The 20,129-nt window shown below is 34.5% G+C and overlaps 1 protein-coding gene and 1 long non-coding RNA gene across 8 annotated transcripts in view; one reads left to right on the top strand and one right to left on the bottom strand.

Annotated features, from left to right (window-relative positions):
• nrm (neuromusculin) overlaps positions 1 to 20,129 on the top strand; it is a 593,812-nt gene that overhangs the window by 216,863 nt on the left and 356,820 nt on the right. The gene's annotated exons all lie outside the window — the stretch shown is intronic.
• LOC135831120 (uncharacterized) overlaps positions 1 to 20,129 on the bottom strand; it is a 375,747-nt gene that overhangs the window by 82,672 nt on the left and 272,946 nt on the right. Inside the window, exon 1 of one of the 2 annotated variants that reach the window (XR_010556152.1) lies at positions 7,978 to 7,995. The exons of the other annotated variant lie outside the window; for it this stretch is intronic. This is a non-coding gene — a long non-coding RNA (uncharacterized LOC135831120). Of the gene's footprint in view, positions 1 to 7,977; positions 7,996 to 20,129 lie in introns of those variants that run through there. 2 annotated transcript variants of the gene reach the window in all.

The following is a 20,129-nucleotide window of genomic DNA, read 5'->3' as shown; positions in this document are numbered from 1 at the left end:
ATTTTCAAGGTCTGAATAAATTTTGAAGAAAACAGCCAGAAACTAAAGACTATCTTATTGCATATAGCTCCTCTCGAAGAAATTAGGCATAAGTTCCCTCGTCTCCTGGCGGGGGAGGGAGGAGGTCAATGATCAAGATTTTCATTCTTTCCTAGTGTAGAAAACCTACCTACAAAACTAGACAGCTAAGCAAAGCTTAGCTGCAAAGTGTGCGTAGCTAGCTGCCTTTTCTACAGCTATAACCGTTATTACATCTAGGTAGTGCATAAGTGAATCAACCATGTTACAGTAATGAGAATTTTTGAAACTCTCACTGCTTCAAAATAATAATTGTTTTTCAGTGTTTTCATATTTTCCAAATTACAATAGGTATTTCAGAATAATTTATAAGCTTGTATTGCTTCTAAATTAAGAAATTTCTAGTTGTTTTTCATCGTTTGCATTGTTTTAAAATTTACAAAATTTCAAATCAATTTCCCGAATTCCCCATCGCTACAATTTCATAAAGTTTTCAATAAATTTTCAGAATTTTGCATTGCTGCTGAGTTAGGAAATTTGCAATTAATTTTTAGAATTCACATTGCCTCTAAATAGTCAAATTTTGAATAATTTTTCAGAATTCTTATTGTCTTTAAATTAAAAAATTTCAAATTCAATTTTCAAGTTCATATTGTCCACAAATTGTAAAACGTTTACTCAATTTTTGGAATTTACATTGTACAATAAAGCTTGATTTGATTTGATTTGATCTGCAACTTACAGAACTTTTAATCAATTTTTGGAATTCTCAGCGTCTCTAAATACAAATTTTCATATTATTTTTTTTAGAATTTCCATTGTCTTCAAATTTATAAATTTTCAAACCAATTTTCAGAACTTGCTTTTTATTCTGAATTAAGAATTAAATCTTATAAAATATGTTAAGAATTTGAATTGTCTCTAAATTACACAAAAAAAAATAATGAGTAATTTTTACAAAAAAATGTAACTAAATACTGGTATTTAGCACAATTAAGTAAGTATCAGATCCCATTCAATAATTTTTACTGTAATCGTATAGTAAAAATTATCATTTTAATAAATTTTGCTATAGGTACCAATAGTAAAAATCATTTTGTTTTAATAATTTTTACTAAATCATGATAATAAAAATTACATGTTTCAATTGTACAAAAATTAGTTTAATTACTCATTTTGAAGTAATTTTGAAATTATAAGTAAAAAGTTAAAAATTATTCATGTCAAGGTAATTCTTACTATACTTATGGCTATAGGTAGACAAAAAATTAATGAAATGAATTTTTAGTTAGCAAATGATATCATAATTCATAACTCAATTTCAGCATTATTTTTGCCCCATTATCATGTACATACTACATAGGTAACTCCAAAGCATTTACCTATCCAATTTTCCTACGAAAAATCTGTCACCTACCTACTTACCTCACGGGGATTCGAACCTGGGTCCCTAAAATTTCCTATTCCTACCTACATGCCCTAACCACTCAGCCACGAATTCACTACGAGGGTTAGGGCATTAAAATAATAAATTTGTTTGGTAAACGCCCCACCAAACCACTCCCACTTGGAATTTACAGCTAACAGACCGGGGGTGTAACAGGGTACAATGAAACACAGCTGGTGATGGAATAGACTGGGGGTATAGCAGGGTACAATGAGCGGCAGGTGTTCTACAAGTCCCCTTTTCCCTTTTTTAGGATTTAATGCATTAAAATAATGAACTAAAATTGCAATTACTCAGCAATTACCCATCCGAATTGAATGAAAATAAATCTATACCCTCCGCCTTAATGATTCTCAAATGGTGTCCAATAGGTACGAAAAACGGTTGGATAGCTTAAGAGAACATTCATTGTAATTGAAATTTCAATTTCTCAAAGCGAAACCAATAGTGTGCTACGCACACTAAAAAGAGAGCAAAATCGGAGAACCTAAACCCAAAACATGAAATGACTCAACTGTAAATTTCAGCTCATCTATAGGCAAAAAGTTGTCATAATGAAATTCAGTTTTCAACCCATTATCCATTTTGCCAATTATTTTTTAAAATTAAAATCTTCGTTCAAAATGTATTAATAATAATTTTCAACTTGCAAAGCAAGTAAAAAAAACAAACTAATTCCATCTAAACGTTACAAAATTTGTTCATTTTATTTTTGTTCATACATATACGTAGTTAGGTAATTGAAAATTAATACTGAAAAACACACGTAATCTATAGGTAATAAAATGAATACATATTTCAATTATTTCATGTACATCAAGAACAACTTGACTAATCATTCTTTAAGCTGTAGATTTTTCTGTAATTCTGTAATTTTCTAATTCCTGTTTTTGATTTTCTGTTAACATAATGCTGAAATCGGTCCAACAATCAATTTAATTTGTGTTGGCCTTCCAAGTGTATATAGGTCACTCCTGTGATTTTGTTCGGATCAGGATTGTAAAATTAGGTGAATCAATCATGCTCATTTTGTTGATTTTATAAACGGGAATTCTTTCTTAAGGAAGTTTTATGGATAGTTTCTTGTATCAGAGATAAGAGCCGTAGAAAATACCAAGAGTGTACATGATACGTTCAATATACACCCTTGGTATTTATGTACTTTGTTTGCGCCAGCCCGTAATTATTATGAAACGTTCCACATTATCAAAAACAAGGTCCATGAAATCCGTCAATCTAAAAAGCTATAGATGGTATAAGCATGTAAATTATAAGTCCACTTGACTGGGCCACTTAATTCTAAACAATTAATGATCGGTGATATTAAAACTTATTTGTGATAGAAAACAGTAATATCTGCTAATTTGAATTGAAATATCTGTTGTTGTTAAGAGGCTTTTTTGTGATGAATGTAGTCCAACAAAATGCGAGAAAATTACTTAGTTCCTGAAAACATAACACATAATTAATTAAACTAGAATTATCTACCGAATTAAATTTCATTTTTAGTTCGAATATTTGATAGGTAATTAATATAGATAAGAGAAAAATACTGTACGTTTGTGGAATTTTTATTTGTTCTTGATTTATTTAAATTCCACTTTTAATCGGTCGAAAAAATAATTAAAATATTGGACCAGGGTTTTTAGAATTATTCCATTTTGAACGATTTGAAGATGAAATGTGAAAGAAGACTTTGATTGTGTAAAGTGAGGTACACTTCGAGAGATCCTGTTACTGGTGGGAGTTCTTAAATCATAGGTATTAGGTAGTTTTCTGATCAAGAAGATCTATGAAGGAACGAAGGTTGTGATGTGAATAAGTAATAGGAACACATTTGAAGAGTTTCAAATTGGTTTGTGAGCAAGACCACCCTTGTGAAACCCATTCGCTTGAAATTTTATCCGAAGAACACCTTTGCAATATCTCACTATGTGCAAAAGGACGAAAATTTTCCATCGTCGTGGCCACAATTGGAAATTTTTAATTTTTGGTGACAAGATGTGTCAATTGAAAACGAATTTTCTTACAATTTATAATATATTTTCTGAAATCCATACTTTTTCAAATATTCGAAAATTTGTCATCCTTTGAAAAATCAACTGCAGCAGCTACTGAAGAATTTTAATTTTGGTTCATTTCAAGGGAATGGTTGCATTTTAATTTCATTTTTAGCTCAAAAATGAGAGATGAGAGAGGCACTTGCACGATAGCTCGACGTGGATATTCCTTCATGGATTTTGTTACTTATATGTATCAACTAAAACTATTCTATTTTGTTATATTTTACTGGTTTCATCTTACCAATTACTTTTCTGCTATCTATTTTGTTTTTTTTCCTGGCGCTTCACTTTCGTTTGTTTGGTTTGATGGTCTTGATTTTTTTCACTTTCATTTGGAAGGTTTTTTAAGTTTTTTCTTCCGCTTTTCCGCGTTTTCTGTGAGCTATACGTGATGTAAAACGGAGTAAAGAAACGTTCATCTCTATGGATTATTACGAAAATCACTTCTCAACGTGCACGACGAACTGACTTTAGATGTTCAACTGCCTTACTGAAATGTATTAAAATAATTGTGATTGTAGAACATACTCGTATCAAAAAAATGAATTCCAAGAATTTATTAATATTGATTTACTGATACTTATTAGGAATGATATCTTTGATGATTATGGATGGTATGACTTTTAATGAAAGGAATTCATATTATAGATTCTTGGGTATTTGAATTAGGTAATTAATTAATTATTGAGTATGTGAAATTAAAACTAGATGGGTTAATGTACATATGTAGATATGTAGGTATTATCAGAGTAGTTGAGACGTATCGAAATTGAAATATCGAGCAGAAATTAGTGTCGAAAATCATAGGTAGGTATTTTTTCCTCTTGAAATTTCGGTTAATCACAGAAACTCAAGATTTAGAAAAAAAATCACTGTGAAAACGGAAATATATTCAAAGGTCTACTTAATGATGGAAATGTACATAAAAGCCTCCTGATTCGAAGAAAAATGATAAAATTTGAGCTTCAATGATTCTATTTTGTGCAATGATGAGTTAGCTAAGGTTGAATGAATATTTTTTCCAACTTGCCTCATTATAGCTCAATTCCTCTTTTTTTTTAGGAATCAAATTTCATAAACGACTTAATACTCTTAGTAACATCGAAAGTTGTACCTCAAGACAGGTTTCGTTTTTAGATACTCATTGCTTGAGGTAAATAATGATGATATCGGCGATGTAGATGATGTAATGTAAATACTTACTTATGTACTTTGCTTGATTTTTTTTTTTTTTTGAATATCCTGACCTTTGAGGTGGTGCAATTCAACACAGACAACAATTCGTTTGAATATGGTATGCCATGTAGTGGTTTGCATTTCTACCACCATCTCATTTAAGAGCCATTAGTAGGGAGTACTAAATTTACGCCAATCCCCTTAGTTCACGAAAATCAAAGTTTGGAAGAATGTTAGTACATTTTTTTTTCTTTTTTTTTTGAGGTGTTTATAATTACAAGATTATTACACCCGTAAGGGGGGGGGGGTTAGATTTGGTTTGTGAGGTTGATGTTTTTTATTAGGGAGATGAATTTTTGAATTTCTGAGGGTTCGTCAGGGATAGTAGGTGGGTTTTCTTTTATCTGTAGTGTAAGTCTGTTTTGTTTTAGTTGGGGACAGTTGAAAAGTATCTGTTGGATGGATGTGGGTTCGTTTCTACAAAATTGGCACGAGGGTTTTGGTTATTTTTGGTATAAGTGGTTATGAGTAATTTTTGTGTGGCCTATTCTTAGTCTATTATTCAGGATTTATTCTTTTCTGTTCAGGTGGCCTAGATTTTTCCAGGGGAGGGTAGTTTTTTTCTGTTGGAAGAGTTTGTTTGAAGTTTGTTGTGACCAAAAGTTATGCCAGTTAGTAAATGTGTTGTGAGTGATTAGAGATTTAATGTCATCAGGAGTGAGAGAGGTAAGAGGGGAGGGGACAGCGGCTGTTTTTGCTAATCTATCAACAGTTTCGTTTCCAGTGATACCTATGTGGCTGGGAACATACATGAAGCTAATTCAGTAATCATAATATTGGAGGTTAAAAAGGGACTTATGTATGTCTTGGACTATGGGATGGTCAGAAAAAAATGTTTTGAATGGATAGCAGTGAACTCAGTGAGTCGCTTTGGATTAAGAATTTTTTATTTTCTGATTGAATGGAAATTATATCTATTAGGCAATGTTTTATGGCAGTGAGTTCAGCAGTAAAAATAGATTAGATATATCACATGCTCCAATTTTTTTCTAGAATTTTTACCCTGAGGAGGAGGAGGAGGAGGAGAAGGCCATTTCCCCCTTCTATGATGTATTTCAAAATATCAAAGATACTCACCTTGAAAAATGTCATTAGACTATTTATCATTTTTAAAATAGCAACCTTCTGAGCTCTCATTATTGCGAGCTAAATTAATTTGAATTACATACCTAAATTGAACTGAGTTGAAAGATGAATTAAAATCAAGATCGATTGCGAAATAAAATGAAGTACGTTGAATTGAATTAAATAAGCATCAAATTGAATTTCTGTACTGATCACTTTTTGAAGCAAATTACTGGTAAGCGTTTTTAGTAAATTGCTAACAACATGTTTCTCTTCGCAATAAAACGACGAAAAATGATTTTAAAAAACCTGTAGCCTTTATACTTTCGACAAGTTGAAGATGAATAGCTCAGACAGTTGAGAAAAAATGAGGAGGTGGATAGCAGAACGCAATAACTCCATTTTTGTTTTTTTTTGGGAAATTAGGAAAAATGGTCAGGAGGGGAAGGGTGGGGGGTCGAGTTCCAAAATTGGTGTCAAATGAAAGGGGAGGGTGCCATAAATAAAATTTCGTTTAATCGAAAATTTTCAATAAAAAGCTGGAATGCAAAATTCAAACAATTCCTGTCTGATAGCATTCAGAGAGTGGGAACGAAAGCACATTTTTTTTAGTAACTCCTACCCAATGAATTTCAGTATCTACCCGATGAAAAAAAACAGTGTTACCACATCTGCGCAACTGAAATGTATAAAAAGTAGTGGAGTTATTGCGTTTTGCAAACAAAATCTCATTTTTTAATGCATTTAGCTCTAAAATCAGACTTGTTTTCCTCGATTGCGCTATGATATTCAACTGATGGACAAAATCTGACACCGGGAATGGATTCCCCGTTGAATTTTACATAAGGATAGATATCTAACTCATTTTTCGTAATTTTGGAGTTATTGCGTTCTGCTATCCACCTCCTCAAATAAGAATAAATCTGTAAAAAAAATTCAAATAGTGTAAATGATTATAATTCAGCTGTCCATTTCTTCAATGTTTACATTGGAATGACTTATCTAACCAAAACAGTAATTTTAGTCAATTTTGAAAGAAAGGCCCAAGTACCTATAATATTCACAATTCTCGACACCCCCCCAAACTGACTCATGAGGCTGGAACTAGGTATCTTCCACGAAACAAGAGTCGAAAAGTCAAGTCACCTGTTCGAAGCAAGGATGTCATTCTGAGCAAAACCTCGACTTTTTGCTTTTCGTATTGATCGTCATAAATTTTCAAATAATTTTATACCCAAACCAATAAGTAATCCCTTGCTGCGTAATTTTCGATCAATAACTCACGATATATTTTGTTCTCGATACTCGATCGTAAATTCATAATAATTCTTTAAATATTCACGAATATTACTCCTGGTAGATTTTTCGTTTGATAAAAATGGATACCGGTAAGTCCATTTCTCGCGCTCCCTCTCCAGGGTAACATTATAAACAATTTGAAACGAGAGCGAGGTGAACGAGGAACTGAACATATTTTACATACCTATCGACTTACTTAAATATTAAGCAGCCATTTCGATGCATCGTTTCTCAACTAGATACATTTGGATGCGCGCAAATATTTCGATGTTTGCTCGCTTATTCTTGTTCTCTTCCATGCATGTTTTGTTTATACCCAAAATATGTACCATGAAAGTTGATGATGACTTAGCTGATCCTCCTCTTGTCGTCTTTCTGAATTTTTCTCCATCAGTTTGATGAATCGATAAAATGACAGCTCATGAGAGTCAAGAGAGGGAAAGGGTAATTTGAATCAACTCCAATCATCTTGTTTTATAATCATAAATATTTCCTAATCCAGCCCCAAACACCTTTGTTTCCTATTTCTGGATCTATTAATAATTTGTACTTGTACAATATAGTATAAAAAGCCAAAGAATACGAGCTCGTAAATAAATACTTCCTGAAAAGTTATTATTCTTTACTTTTTTTTTTTTTACGTCTCGTAGCTCAAGTTCAGTTCCTCGAACGTACACTGTATGTATTTTTCCACGCTAGTTTTTTTATTTATTTAATACTCGTTCTAATTTAATGGCTTTCGCAGCCGGCTGTATTACTTTAGCACCGTACAGTACACGTCGGACTTTACACAGTGGCGTGCACAGAGTTGAAAGATTACCGGGCATTTTTCATTCATGACGATACCACCACCACCCCCCCCCCCCCAGGCCAAAATTTTTTTCAAGTCAAAGACGAAACTATACGTTTTATTTTAGGAAGGGATAGGGTCAAGCGGAAATTTTCCAACTGATTTGGAAAAAATACTTATTTTACCAAGAAAACAGTCAATTTTAAGAATTTTGCTGATTGAAGTAGTATTCAATTCAGATTTATCACTGTTGATGAAAGTTATCTTTTAAAAAAAACAACAAAATTAGAAGCTTCATATGGAATGTTGTATTGTGGAAAAGAGAAACAATAGACCCAAGCGAAGCGAGGGCAAAAGCATTTGAAAATTTGTATTTTGAGATGTGAAAAAACATTGACGAGTTCATTTTTTTGGCTTTAAAATATTCTAGAATTTGAATAAATGTTTTTTTAATTCATTCAATTTTAAAAAGGAAAACTAAGTGAACGGACCCGAACAAAGTGAGGGGTGAAGTAAATTATTTGGTATTTTTTTAAACAAAAAGTAAATTTTTCTATCTTGGGCTCTTCAAAAGATGAAAAAACATAAAAATTATTTAGCCCGAGCGAAGCGAGGGCAAAAGCTTTCAAAAATGTCTTATTCAAGTTCCAAAAAATTAGGTTTCTTTGTTAATTTACCCATGATAAATCTTGCGATTGATTTCGTCCATGCCAGAAGTAGATTATCAGCTTGTCACTGAAGATCTTATATGTATCTACTTGTTCATTTTTTAAAAAATTTTCCAGATTTTTAATTTGATTTATTTTTTAAAAATTTTCAACTTGGAAACATTTTTTAATTTGAAAACTTTTCAGTTTATTGAAGTTTTTTTTTTTGCAAATCAAGCATTCAAAGTGTTTTGAAAATTTTGAGTATAGGTAGAATGAAAAATCAGTTTTTTTTTTTTTGAAATGATTAAATAATTAAAATTTAACCAGCTCAGCACAAAATTTTGCATTTTTCAAATGTTCAATATGAGTATTTCTGGAATTTTTCTGTTAATTTTCATACTTTGGTTTTATTCTTAAAATTTTTGAAAGCATCATCATGAAGGGCCCGAGCGAAGCGAGGGCAAACGCTCTTCAAAATTTTTAGTTTGAAGAAGCAAAACTACTGTAATTTTGATACGAAATTCTAGTTTTTCCATCACTCACTCAGTGGCGGACTGGGTCGGTTTAGGCCCCCTGGTGGATGCACCGAATGAGGCCCCCAAAATTTTTTTCTTCCCCTTAAGAATCTTTCTCGTTCTGTTTTTTTCTCAGGTTTGGATACTTGAATGTAAGTTGTGCGATTGATTTTTACTTTTGTCTTTTTATTCAATATTTATTATGTAGGTATAGTAGGTACCTAATAGCAAAAAGAACCGATTTTTTTTTTTGAAGAGCGAGGATGAAGGAGAAATTTGCCATAAGAAAAAAATATCGAGTATGCCGAATTAAATGAACTTTTTAAAAATGAAATAAAAGATAAATTGACAATTTTGTCAATTGATATACAATATACATATTATGTAATTCATATTTGGGCTAATGAAAAATTCTAATTTCCCTTCTGAATTTATGAAAGTTTCAAAAAATGTATTTTTTTTCGATTTAGAAAAGTGATAGAAATTGACCCGAGCAAAGCGAGGGCAAAAGCTTTTAGAAATTTTCATTTCAAAAGGTAAAAAACGATGGTTTTGAAAAATTTGTTCACTTTTTTAGCACAAAATTTTAGAACTTGAAAAATTTCAAATTTGAAAATGAAAAGCAAACAGGCTCTGAGTGGAGTGAGAGCAAAATCTAGTTTCGAGAAATAGAAAAACAATGTTTTTTTATAGGTGAGAAGTGTTTTTTTTTGTTGAAAAATTCCTTGAAATTTGAATACCTATCTACTCAATAGATTTTTATAAAAGTTCGATCTCAATTTGAAAAAAAAAACACACAGGCCCAAGTGAAGTGAGGACAGAAAATTTCAAAAATTTGTATTTTGAGTGGAAAAAAACAATGTTTTTTGTGGTGACTGATGAGTTTATTCTTTTGATCACACAATTTCAGAACTTGAATTTACTAAAATTGAAAATTTAGATTTTTGAAGAAAAAATCTCACAAAATTTTTCGTTGGAGAAAGTCCAAATATCATCTTTTTTTGGTTTGAACATGGCCCCGGCGCGGGGGGCCGCTTGTTGTTTCGGGACCCCTCACAATTATGAATAATTTGAGAAATAGAAGATAACAAATTCAGCCCGAGCAAAGCGAAGGCAAAAGCGTCTGAAAAAATGAGAATTTTGAGAATAGATTAGTGATTTTGTCCGCAAATTAACGATTTTGCCAATAAATTCCGAATTTTTAAAATATGAATGAGAGGGATATAATACCTCCTCAACCCCCTTAAATTCGCCCCCAGACTTTCTGATAACGTTTCAAAATATTTGTGAAATACGACATTTACCTACCCATTATTTTTTTTCATTCAAGTTATAACTTATTTAATGTAGTACGTATAGAGAAGTACCTAATACCTATAGGTACTATTCTATGGTGAGTGTGTGCAGCAATTATCAACTCGCTGTGTTTAGTGAAGTCAACGATATTATGGAATAGTTTAGAGTTGAAAACAGGGTGGTTCGAGGGGAGAAGGGTGCAAAGGGGCAGATCGCCTCGAGCCCACGCTTTCTGGAGAGCCCGTCAAAAGAAGGGCCTGCTATGAAAAAAAAACCATTTCCTTAAATTCTCGAAACACAAATTTTCGAAAGCTGTTGCCCTCGCTTTGCTCGGACTTGTTTTCTTTTCTTTTCCAAAATTAACATCCTGAAAAGATCTTTCAAATCCTAAAAATTTAAAAGCGAAACAAACTCCTCGCATACATACACAAAAACGTCGTTTTTTGCTTTTTTCAAAATACAAATTTTCAAAAACTTTTGCCCTTGCTCGCTGAGGCCACTTTGTTTCTTGTTTTAAAATAAAAAATTCACATTTGGGTCCTCAAAAATCCAAAACAGAAAATCTCATATAAATACGATATCAATCGGCTAAATTGTTATTATTTCCCTACATCAGTTGGAAAATTTTCAGTCAACCCCCCCCCCCCCCCCTCAAACCGCTATATATTTTCGTTCCTAGAAATGTTCCCAAATCATATTTCTACCGCTGGTCTTGTACTGATAGGTTAAGGTATAAAAAATGAATTTTGTTGAGTAGAATTGAATATTATTTATAATAGGGTTAATTTATGGCATTTCAATGGCGGCACTAGTTTTTGATCACTTTTCGAAGTTCGTGTGAAACGACATTTGCCATTGCCTGCTTTTAAACATATCAACTGATCACGTAACACAACACTTCATCGCCATTCTTCATTCAAGTCATAATAGGAGGACATAGGTGGCCGGTGGGTACTACTTTGATAGCAGTATCAAGCAGTTTAATATTATTTCATTTCTACTTTGATTTAACAATTTATTTCACAGTAGATTTTTTGTCTGTTTTTTTCCTAACTAACTCATTAAATATTTGCCTACTACCACCATCATCGCCGCCACCACCACCACCACCACCACCCCCCCAAAATTTTACCGGGCATTTGCCCGGTAAAGTATTAGAGTGCACGCCACTGACTTTACATCCCCTCAGCTTTAGCCCTCTCCATCGACGATGCTTTGACCCCGAAACACCGCTGCACTGTTATTCTTCTCTACATGTGTATATATATAGCACAACAATTATGTCCCATTAGGTGTAAAACTTGTGTTGTGTGTAGAATAATGTTAATACCGCGAATAATTCAAAGCTAGGAATAAAGTTTTTACGCGCAAACTTACACCATACGTAGGTACGTACCAAGTACCTTATATTCGTAGGTACTAATACCATCACAATTTTAGCTCTGTTCCAACACTCTCTACCGATCTTTACCCAGGGTCGTGTTTTCCATCGTTTCCAGTGTTATTAACTCCATTCCAAGAGTATGGTGGAGCTGGAATGCAACATAGCGCAATATCAAATATCTCATACCAACCACACGAAATGCTACATATACGAGTACCTAACTATAATAACACGAAGTGATTTGCGCAATGCTTTCTGTATTTTGATAGTATTTTTTGGGTTTGTTTCTGTGAGTACTCAGCTACTCACATATAAATAGTTTTCTGACTAGGTATTTTCAAACGTCTTATTCTTTTCTACGAATTTATTCAATTTTCTGGGTTCTTTCTTAGGATATTCTCGTGTATTTTTGTTAATCCAGTCAGTCCGCAATAAGCAGCTGACGATGAATGCAGTATACTTTTAGTACTTTGTAATTGTGGACATCACGTAGTAGCTAGGTACCTATGTATCTTTTGTCTGTAATTTCCACGTATCATCGTCAGCTTCTCTCTACCCATATCCTGCTTCTCTGACACCTTCTATGTACATGGTATTAAGTAATCATAGTGCGCGTGTATTGTGCCTGCAACGTGTCAAAAAAAAGAGGGGAAAAACAACATCATAAAAGAAACCAAAACTAAAAAAAAAAAAAAATGCATTGTAAATTGCGTTATTCTCGATCCTTCATCGTTAGCTTAGGTACACATCACATCACATCGGGTGTCCGTGATTTATGATCCGATGAGATGCTCTGTATAACAAGGGTACCTACCTACGTATTAGAATTACCACCTCGTATAAGAAATTTTGCTGAGTTGGCGTTCGCTTTGTATCCTCTCACCGGCCGGCTCGCCATCGCCGTCGCAGGCAATAATTAATAACCTCGCCGGCTCCCTGCCATCTTCTACCTCACGTTCGCTTTCACATCACCGCGGATAATCTCTTTACACGAACAAGGCAAAAATTCTAATTTAGAAAAGTGCCATTAGCTCGATTCGCCTCACACCTCTTCTCACCTCACCTTCGTTTACCATCTTCACGATTCATATTGTTCGAATCGTACCACTGTACGTAACTATTTTCTCGTATTGAAGGGGTCTCCTTCCCTTCAGACCCTCTACCAAACACCAAAAATGAAAAAAACGAAACCATTCATTACCACGACGTAAGAACCATCGTAGTACGTCAAAAAGCATCGTATACCTATATAGCTAGAGAGAGAGAGAGAGAAAATGGGGCTAATCTTAATATTACTACTCTACCTGCAGACTACAACAACCGAGAGGTAATAATTTCCACGTGGAAAAATCCTACCCCTCCCCTTGCCACGCTGTGCGTTGTCGTCCTCGTTATTAACGAAATTGAAGACGTCGAAGTAGCACTCTTTTCTGCTTTTCTGCTTGCTTTCTATCTGCTCTACTCTACTCTGTCTTCGGAATACAAAACCTGCGCTTCTCTTACAAACGCAACGCAAAATTCAAAAGCACTGGGCAACAGAATGAAGAACGGCTCGGTGTCGACGTCGTACTCCCTTCTCTTCTCGTCTTCGCCATCAATTACGCAATGTTGAAAGCTTCTCGTCGATAATTAACGACTACGTTGTCATCGTCATTTTCGACGATACTATTCTATTCGAATTGAGTGAGACATCGTCGTCGTCATTCAGAAACGTCCATTTTTGATTAGTAGTTCAGTTTTGCTTCTTTTTTTTTCTTCCAAGTCTGGGTATTCTTTCGGATTGCTTGTCATTGTTATCTGCTCAAGTATCTCTTCCAACCTCTTCCCTCTCTGACCAATTTTTATGAATTTTCGTTCGATAAATGTGTGTTTTTGACCCCCTCCCCCTAACTCTCCACCGGTCTGTCCGTTTCGTATTCATTTAGTACTTACATGAAGGGGAAAAATTACAATTAATAAGTACTGCATGTATAGGTATGTGAAATTATTGATACCGTCTACTCCTCCCTCACTACCTCCTTTTTCCATCACCAAGCTGATATGTTTCTTCTTATATTATGCGAATAATGAGCAAATTGAATGAAAAACTTCATTAAGAGAGTCGAAATGACACGACAGTCGTTGCTTTCGTATCTGCCATATGATATTTTACCCTAGTCTTTCTCGTTCGTTGTTATTTCATTTTGCTCGTCTCTTAAAACGACATTAAATTGGTATTTTAACTGACAAGCCAAACCACCGAATACACACAGCACATAACACAAGGTGCACAACCAACTCCCTTAACACTTCATCTTGTCTGGAATACCATTGGTACCATTAAATATTGCATTGAGTGAAAAATTTTCTGATTTATATAGTCAATTGAAGGGTATGAAGAGAAAAAATGATAGAGGCTGGAAAAGGAGGGATGGGCAAATGATTGAACTTGTAGCTTGTGCCTTTCTTTCTAAATTGACTAAAATTATTGTTTTGGTTAGATAAGTCATTCCACTGTAAATATTGATGAAATGAACAACAGTCTCAATAGGTTTAGTGGGTGGAAGCTTAAAAGAACAAACTTTTGGAAGAACAACTATCCTGAAACCAAAACCAAAAAAAATCACTATGGAAAATTTACACTGAAAATAGGTGATACATATTTATAGACGATTTCAATGAAACGTCACAGTGACGTCACTTGACAGACAGCTGTGCTGTGATTGGTTGGTTTCATTATCAACAAACAAATTTGGCCCTAAATTAGCATTACATTAAATGGGGAATTTAAAATCTACAAATGAAATAAGGAAAACGCTGGTTGAATTCGGATTCTGTGTTGAAAAAGACCCTAAAATCAAACAATCTTTCTCCTTATTTCTTTATAGATTTTAAATTCCCTGTTTAACGTATTGCTAATTTATGGCCAAAAACATGGTCAAAAGCGCTTTAAACAATTGTCTCTATACCATTAGCCAATCACATTGCAGCTGTCCTTCAAATGACGTAATTGTGACGTTTCATTGAAATCATCTATTCAAGATTTTGTAATTTTTTAAATATTTTTTTGAACCACTACAACTTATCTTTCTCACTTCAAACTCACACAAATCATAACCCTAACCACTTACATTATCCTCATAGTATTCAAACCCAAATACGCACCCTAAAAACTAGACTATTAGAATCATACTCAAATTGGAAATTTGGTGGGTCTGAAGATGAAAAAATTGAATACAAGCTCCTTCAAAAGGAATAAAAAAAATTGATCAATTGGACAAATATAGAATCAAACTCTCACAAAGTTGCAGTCTCAAAATAATATCTGCAAAACTACTCATATCAACCATGCAAACAAACCATTGATCATATTACATTCCAAGACACCAAATACATATATACCAACTCAGCTGACAAGGCTAGGTTATTCAGCCAACATTTTGCAACTGTTTCAAATAACGTAGTTAATTCTTCTCAAACATTGGACCCATTATCCCTTATTCCAGCTAATGATTCCTCAATGTTTGTGTTACTAGCTACTACAGCTGAAGTCTCTGATGTCATACAAGGTCTCAAAAATTCTAACTCAAGGGATAGTTATGGTTTAGATGTAGGCCTTATCAAACAAGCTGATCGCTACATATCTCATATACTTGCTGAACTTTTTAATGACTCTATAGATCAGGGAAAATTTCCAGACAGCTTGAAATATCCCTGTAGTCTGTACATAAGAAAGGAGAAAAATTAAATTTAAACAACTACAGGCCCATCTCTGTAACATCAGTATACTCAACGATTTTTGAATGTCTGTTGTATAATCGACTGATACGATTCTTATCATCTAACAGCATTCTAAGTGAAACATAGTTTGGCTTCCGTCATGGAAAAAACACCACCAAAGCAATATTTAATTTATTGAACAAAATCCCCCCCCCCATGTAGGGATGGGTCAAGAATATCCTTATGGTACCCTCTGCCTGTTGTAAAAGGCGAAGAGGACCAGGCAAGTGCAGAGGCCTAGATAGCAGCCCTATCACCGTGATATATCTGGCATGGCTGGTAACCAAGTCAAACGAAAATCAACCTTACTCAAAACTCACAAACAACAGAAAACGGATGGAACTATGGGATCCCAGGCGGAGGTGAACCCCTGGTTAAAATAAAAACACACACTAACGAAAGGAAATAAGATAAAACAGTATAGGAAAGATTGGAGAAATCATGTCAAAAGGATGGAGGAAACAAGATCACCAAAACAGGTCCTCCAATATACACCAACAGGGAAGAGAAGCAGAGGGAGACCAAGGATGAAACTCACGGATACCTCAGGCTCATCCTCAACAGGTTCCACACCGCAGCAGACAGGCCAACAGGCCTACCACTTATAAGGAAATGACAACGACGACGAACAAAATTCTCCAAGCTGGCCAAGAGGGTGAATCTACTGGGAAAGTTGGAAAAATATGGGATAAGGGGTCCAATCCACAGTTGGCTAAAATCCTTCCTTGAAAATAGGTTACAAATAGTCAAAATCCAAAATGGCAAGACTTGCACCTTTTCTGAAGAGAGAATAATAGACAAAGGAGTCCCCTAAGTTTCCATAGGGATGGAATTCGATGGATACATCAATAAATTAACCCGTCGTTTGTCATCTATAAACTTTTTACTCCTTCAGCTACGCCAAATTACAAATCAAAAAACTCTCAGACTTGCATATTTTGGACTATTCCACTCTACAATGACCTATGGGGTAGTTTTTTTTGGGGAGGTAATGCATCTTATGTCAAGAAAATTCTCACACTATAAACACGTGTGATAAGAACAATTTATAAAATACCTCTAAGACAAATATGCAGGCCCGCCTTTGTTGATAATAAAATTCTCACTACAATATCACAATATATTTTGGACATATCTCTCATGGTTTATAATGGGGTTATAACCTTTCCAAAAATTACCAATCCATACAGTACCAGATCACGAGGTAACCTTAGAACTCCCCACCACCACACAAAACGTCTCCAGTGTAGTACTGTATCATCTGCTGCAAAAGTATATAATTGGATTCCAGGGAGTGTAAAAAACCAGCCAACTGCAAAAAAATTCAAAAATGCCCTCAAAGAATGACTGATATAACTAGGGCTTATTATACCCTGGGAGAATATCTCAGCTCCCCGGATCAATAAGCATTCAAATTTTTTTTTAAATGACCTGGAGTAGATTTTATGTACCTATAATTTTAAATCCTCATCTTTTTATGTTTTAATCATGTCTTTTCATCCTATTTAAAGCTGACATTTGTATTCTATAGATGAATGAGTATTATTCAAATAATTTTGTTTCAACTATGTAATGCTTAACGTGATATGATGGCAGCAATGCTGCCGCATGTATCTCAAATAAAGAATTTGAATTTGAATTTCGACACAATTCATTAAGAATATTCAAAAAGTATGTAGTTTAGATTTTCCCATCTCGATAAAAAATGACAACAATTGGAAAACAAAAACCATAAATGTGCAATTTTTTTCTCATCTCTGGCAAAGAATTCCATAAAACAGAACAGAAATAAGGGATAAAATCACGACATCACACGAATAAGCATTATTCGCGAAAAGTGAAAAAAAAAATCCTCGCTCGTTTAATTTTTCTCGCCGCGCGCCATTTTCATCATGACTTTTTCTCTCTCTAGCGATGTTCATTCACCGCAATCGAGTCCGAAAAACAAAAAAACACACCCGAAGTGTATAATTAAAATCTTCAAATACGTCTTCCCCTTCCTAGATTTCCTACGATTCGGTTCTTTTATCCTATGAAAATGGATCGTACAACCAAACACATCGTCAAACCGCACACGCCGACTTTTGCCACCTTTCTTTTCTTGTATTTTTCACTTTGACAAAGCGATTCGCAAACAGTCAAACGCCCTCGATCTGTTGGCATTTGCACGCCACGTTGGTCGCATCTTTTGATCTTTTGAACACAGACGTACTTGTTCGATTGTTACAGAGTGTGAGCTTTTACTTGAAATACTCCTACGTGTTTTTCACATTCCATTACCACCCACATTACGCGACATTGACCTTTGATCGAGACTAACTCTGGGGTTGTTGTGTAGGTCTACAGGAGTAATTTCTCAGCGGTGAATTTTCAAAGGGGTGTGAACGTGACGTGACATGACGTGGTGAAACTTAAAACAAACGTCACATCCGATTAACTTTCACTAATATCGCTTCCACCGCGTCCTAGGGTTGTCTTTCATTTCAATGAATAATGCACTTCGTCTCCCCTTCAGCTTTCGTATGCTCGTCATTTCGTCGAGTGATGTTTAATTGTCGTCATCGTCATTTCAAAGCTTCAAAGACTCCTTATGACACCACCAATAATGCTAAAACAAGCAGTGTATTCTAACAGGTGACTGGATCTGCCCCTGTATTTATCTGCTCGTATACTTTGTACCCTCCACCGAATTAATTGTTCTCAAGCTACGACAACGATACCCTTACATCCTCCATGAATGCTTTTTCTTCTCATTTGCTCTGTTTTTTTGCCTTGAGAGAGAAAAAAATCACAACACTTCGAGGTGATTGAGAAAAAAAAACATAAGCAAAGGTAGCTGTCTGACAAATTATTTATCGTCGTCTGACGTTCTATTTCCATTTCTCGTTGACTGCTCAAAAGCCTGCGCTGCGTAGGCGTTAAGAAAAATCCATCTCCGTTGCACGAATAAAGCTCAGAGGTGTTGAGAAGGCTGCATTCTTGTTCGTTTATTTATTTAATTTCCTCGTCTTTATTTTTCTCATCTCCGGCGCGACGAATAACTCTCGTCGAATGATTTGTTAAAGTGCGTTCTCCTTTAATTGTATGGCCCCAGGCTGCGGTATTTCTCCGGTGGAATTGTCGTTGCAGCTTCCATCGAGCTGTGTTCTGTATATTTACTCTGTCTTCCTTTCTGGAATATTTTTTTCCGTCTCGAAGTCTTCGTGTCTGAAATCTCAGTGTAAAAAAACAGACCTCCAGGATCGGAAAATTTAAACGTTTCGATGTGGGATGAGTAAGTTAGGTAAACGGTTGAGATACACCCTCGACAAAAATTCGCTACCGTATTAATTGCCTTTACTACGCCTCGCAGCCATTTTTACGTTGGTACCCATTTTGAGAATTTCAGCGACGCGTTTGTATTGATATTTGAAGTCTTAAATGTCGTTACGATTCCTCTTCTGGGTGCCTTACCCCCTTACCCCCATAAAGTCTGGAATTTCTTCATCTGTCGCCAATTCTGACGCACGATGTTTTTCTTTCGATGGCAAGATGTTTAAGAAAAAATTCAATCTAGAAGGCGTTCCGAGCTACCGAAAATACGCATTTGAGAGTATTACCCACTTATTTCCTGCTTAAATATTGAAAATTTTCTTTTCTTGTAATTTTTTTCTGCGTGGTAACTGATTCTTAAGTCTTCTTTTCTACGACGCAATTTATAATTCCAGTTTTAAAACTTTTTCCGAACTAATGATTTTGTTTGAGAGATTTTTTAGGAAAGTTCAATGTAAGGTCAAGTTGTATTCGGTTTTTAATTTGACCAGTTCGTTTGCCAATCAATTTTGCTATTTAGAATTATTACAAATCAAGTTATAGTCAAATTTTGATTTTCTTACAGCGTATTAATCTGGTTTTTTCCTCTCTTTTTTTTTGTTCCAGGTACGTGTCAAAAACGATCCATATTCATGTACAAAAAAGAGAATACTGGGTGAAGTAAAGATTTTAATCATGGTACTTAATGAGCGGTGAGTTTCAGTAAGTTTGATGCTCAAAATAATGAATCGTAAAAGTATTATGATGCAAATATGACAGGATACCTAACTTTTACTTCATATTCTTAAGTTTTTTATATTTTAATAAAATAGAAAAATAACTAATAGGTACTTCTCAAATCCCTCGAATTTGAATCACATCGTTTCCGGCCATTCTGGAGTCTCCAGCGCGATTTTTGATAATAAAAATCAAAAAATCGAAAATTTTCTCTTCAAAGGGAAGTTTTTTTAGCACGAATTGCTTTGACTCGTTTAAAATAACCAACGCTCAGTATCCGAATTTCATTATTTTGAGCCCTTCTGGAGTCTCCAGCACGATTTTCGATTTCCCCAGAAGACATGAAAATTAGTCCGGAGCTGCTAAAAATCGATTTATGGATTTTTCTGAAACCAGTGGTTAAAAAACTCCCTCAAGATGCTCGCTTGAGGATCGAGTTAAATAAAAATAAACGCTTCAAATTTAAATTAGGTACACTCTGTACTTTTTGTCACAAATGTCGCAAATGATCATATAAGGTCGAGCGACGTTAAATAAACCATTTAAAAAAACGGTCCACAGAAACAGAACGAGAATTT

Source organism: Planococcus citri, chromosome 1, assembly GCF_950023065.1.
Source record: "Planococcus citri chromosome 1, ihPlaCitr1.1, whole genome shotgun sequence".
NCBI lineage: Eukaryota > Metazoa > Arthropoda > Insecta > Hemiptera > Pseudococcidae > Planococcus > Planococcus citri.
Note: the sequence above shows the minus strand (reverse complement) of the source record. Positions and strands in the feature narration are given on the sequence as shown.